We start from the raw sequence: 4,588 nt of genomic DNA on the forward strand, positions 1-4,588 counted from the left end.
CACCTTGCTACAAGTTTCCAACTCAGCGGCATCCCAAACAGAACGATCTCCATAGCTCGCTCATGCTTCACCCAAGTGTTGAGTCTTCTCTCGCCAGATCGCTGCATGAACCCAAACCATTCTCCGAGGGGTCGTGTAGGGGAGCAATATCCCCACTAAGGAACATTGCGGACGGCTAATGGCGACCTCAACGCATCGACCTCCAAGACCGATCTGCGAGCGACTCCTTAGAAGTAGGTGTGTAGGGGAGCAATATCCCCACTAAGGAACATTGCAGACGAAGCACAAGCGACCTCAACGCATCGACCTCCAAGACCGATCTGCGAGCGACTCCTTACAAGTAGGTGGTACGAACAAAGATACTTCAGTACGAACACTTTGCCAGAGACAGAACGCGTCCCACCAGATGTAATCATTGCCAAAATCTTATTTGTATTTCCCACCACCGGGAAATAGGGACTACCGCGCCAACTCCCAATCAGAGCATGACTTACACCAAAACCACTCCAAAGACTCATTCACGATCTCTACCCTACATTTTGTACACAAAGGGTACACGCGGACGAAGGATCTCCACTCCCTTAATCCTATAAATACCATCTCACTGGAACTACGCCGGACTGATTCTTCTCTCCCCAAAAAGGAAAAACGAGAAGATCGTAGGGCAGGCGCTTCACGGCGACCTCGGTCCCATCCAAAGTCCAAACCCATCTCGTCCTCCTCTACTGTAATCAGGAGAGAACTAAAACGCTCCTTTACGTCAATGCAAAACTAATAGTGATTTTTGAGCATGTCTAATATGATATTGGGCGTGAAGACTGGCTAAGCAGCGCTTTAGAATCTTAAAAACATGTTACCAATGTCAGAACACGTAATTGTGGTTAATTCTAAATTGTATATACAAATATTTACTTTGGTGTTCCTCAAAGAGATGCCCAACTTGTGCACTAAACAAAAGCACGCTCTCTCATACGTCCTACCACACCCATGTTTCTAAATTTGACCAATTAACATTTACAACTTCAGTTGTATTCCTATTTGAGTTTGCAGGAAACATGTAGAACGTGCTGCTTACTAATTGCCAACAGAACTTTGATAGTTTGATGCCCAATTGCCCACAAAAAATACCCTCAAAATTCTAATCCTAAATAACAGAAATCCCAATCTAATCTATTCAACTTCCAACAACCTTAAAAATAAACAAGCCGAAATTGTGGGAAAAAAGTAATGCAACGTGGTGAGGACTGAGCACAAGGTACAAAATGATAAGTTTTTTTTTCCCCTCGCTAATCAGTACAAAATGATAAGTATTTCTTTGTGTAAGTTGGTATATTATTATTTTTTCGATAAAATGTAATTTGGTATAAATTACATTAGGACTTTAGAGCATTTTTAGGTGAGACCCTATCCTATATCAAACACCAAATTTTCAATAATTTGGTGTTTTGTCATCTGAGAGACACATGTTGATGAAAACACCAAAAAAACACCAAAGCAAACACCAAATTGATTAAAATTTGCTGTTTGTTTTGGTGATGTATCAAATCTCTCTCGCGATTTTCCAAACACAGCATGGGCTTGGGCTAGACAATGGGCTTCTATGGCGCGGTTTATCCAAAACCGCGTGCGTGATATGAATAAAAATGATAGAACTTAAGAACTGAACTTGAATAATATTGGAATGAAGAAATTAGGAACCTATGATTCTGTATCTAATAAAAATGAATTGTGCAATTGTTTGAGAATGGAAATGATACTATGAATGAATTATACTCCGCTCATGTTACATATTCTTATGCATCTCATATTACATAAAATTTATTTAGCTCTCTTCTTACGCCCCTTACCACTCGATAACTCTCCTATTTCCATTTGGATGTTCCGAAGCTGCTCCTATAAGTTTTTAACTTGAGAACCAAGATCTTCTCTGTCTGCATGAATGTTAAGTTCCTCATATCCCTGATGTTGTTGCGTGTACACCTGCTGAATATCTTCATACGCTTTTTGAGTCTCGTCATACACACGTTGAGATTGTTGATATGTTTGAGAATATGCCTCCTCTCTTTCTTGGCTGTAATGATACAAGGCAATCCTCATCCCATCAAACATACGAACCTTGTTCTCATATCTTTCCCAAACCTCAGCCTGAAAATCTAAGAAAATACAGTGTGAGTACATATTATATATATAATGAAGAAGATAAATAAAACAACTAAACTCACCAAGGTATACTGATCAATCTGCGGCTCTAACTCATGGAAACTAGCATCAGGCACCTCAAGAATGGAAAGGTAAGTAGTCTCCCCATCAGGTCCACACACGGCAAACATCATCGGATTAGTGGCAAACACAGGAGTTTGATGATATGCATTCACAGGTTGTGGGTTGTAAATAGGCTATGGTGGATAAGGAATACATAGCTCACGTCTCATCCTTTATAGGTCCACAAAATCGAAGTTGCTAGCCTGACCAACAGGGGGCAACAACGGACCCATAAAGACACGGTTCTACCATCTATAATACTGATCAGCAATCTACTCAACAACAAAAGAAGACGCATCTGGCCAAGGACCACCACTGGCATGAACTTCATAAACTTAAGTTCTACTCCATGACTTAGCATCACTAACATCTGGTATGGGAGCACATAGAACTCCATAACGTCCAGTCAATTGTCTCCAACATCTGTCGCCACAGTACCAAACCTTACATTTACTTGCGGCAAAAACAACTCTGTGACATGACAAAACACAAGCATGCTGCACAACTGGATCGTCAAAAGCAGTAGACGAACGCCAAGATCTCCACTCAATAGATGACAACGATCTAATATCAATATGAGCATGAGCCATACACACATTATTTATAATCTGCCCCCATATTATGAATCAAATGAGGCCCTAACCAACTTACAAATCTAGGGCGAGTATCAGCAATCATGTCTATGTTAGGACAAAGACAACAGAAGTACTGGTAAAACCAAATCTCCAAAAGTCATGTGAATCCTGCAATCTGAGGACTTTTACTTCCAAATGTTTATGAAGATTTGTCTAACGCCGCTATTAGTATGGCATATACTGAACTATCAAGGTCATAATCTCTCATATTATGCAAATTAGAAACATAAGCATAATATCCAAGTCATATAGTAGAATGACCATTTGGAAACAAAACATGTCCAATAAAAAAATAAAAAAAAAAAACCCTAACATACATCAGCACCCTCACTACCAGGTAGAACAGTCAAAGCTAACTCCACTCATGTATTAGGATTCAAGAGAGATTCCATGTATGTAGTCTTAATATGAGATAACTTAATATCAAAAGAATCATAAGCATCCGCATCCAAGTGAGAAAAAATCATAAGCATACTACCAATGTTCTTATAATTTGTATTAAAAGGTATCTGTTGGCCTATACCGATACTCAACCCATAAATCATGGTGAAGTCTAGTGGTGTGAACCCCAACTCCGCACAAGAAAAATGAAATGTATGAGTTGTATTCCACCATCTTTCTACTAAAACAATGACCAATGCCTAATCAGCCTTCTCATAATCTACATAAACCAAAATACTCAAAGGTGTACACAAAATACTATCTCTAATATGTACAAACTCATTCAAACTCTTAAGAACATTTCACCACTCTTTAATACCAAGTAAAACCGATTTAACTCGGTAGTCAATAACTTGTTTATATTATGGAAAAAAAATAATGCATATAAGATAAATAATTAATTGGTCCAACTCAACTAATTAATACATAATATTCAAAATATTTAATCAAAACTAATTAATTACTTGAGAATTAGCCACTACACTCGACACGTGTTTTGTATCACGTGTAGAAGACACAACTTGCATATCAAGTGTTTCATCGGGATTAAATTGACAATCGAAGTCGTTCAATTGATATTCAAGTACATAGGGATGTCTATCAGTCGGTGCGACATATCCTCGGCTTTTTCTCCCCCACCGTCTTCTACTTCCTCGGCTTCTTCTACCTCTACATTATCGCCAATGTCGTTTGTATACTACCAATACTCATCATCATCACTGTCGAAAGGTTGAAAATGATCCATATTAAATTTCAAGAGTTTAGGTAAGTTTTTTGTTTTTTTTAAATAAGGAGAGGGTTTATGAATTGAGAGAAAAGTTAAAAATGAATTAACCGCGGTTTTGGTTATGTATATAAAGACATAGCACACGGTGTTTCAAACACCGCGGTGTTTCTGGAAAACCGCATGGGCTTGGGCTTCTAAGGTGGGCTTCTGTGACACGGTTTTGCGAAATCTGTGTGGGCTATATGGCACGGTTTATCCAAAACCGCGTCATTTAATGTCAACTATTTGATATCGCTCCTGAAGTTGGTTGGTGTTTTTTTGGTTTGGCATTTGGTTTGATTAAAATATTTGGTGTTTTCTTGGTTTCTCTCTTAAAGATACTCTTAGAAGTGCATTTGGCAATCCCATTACTTCAAGCCACATGCATCGTTATATCTCTTGACTATATTAATACCACAGTTTATATTAATTCCACAATTTATATGTAAGACCCCAAATTATTTTTCCATTATTTCGTAACAAT

Source organism: Coptis chinensis, chromosome 4, assembly GCF_015680905.1.
Source record: "Coptis chinensis isolate HL-2020 chromosome 4, ASM1568090v1, whole genome shotgun sequence".
Taxonomy (NCBI): Eukaryota; Viridiplantae; Streptophyta; class Magnoliopsida; order Ranunculales; family Ranunculaceae; genus Coptis; species Coptis chinensis.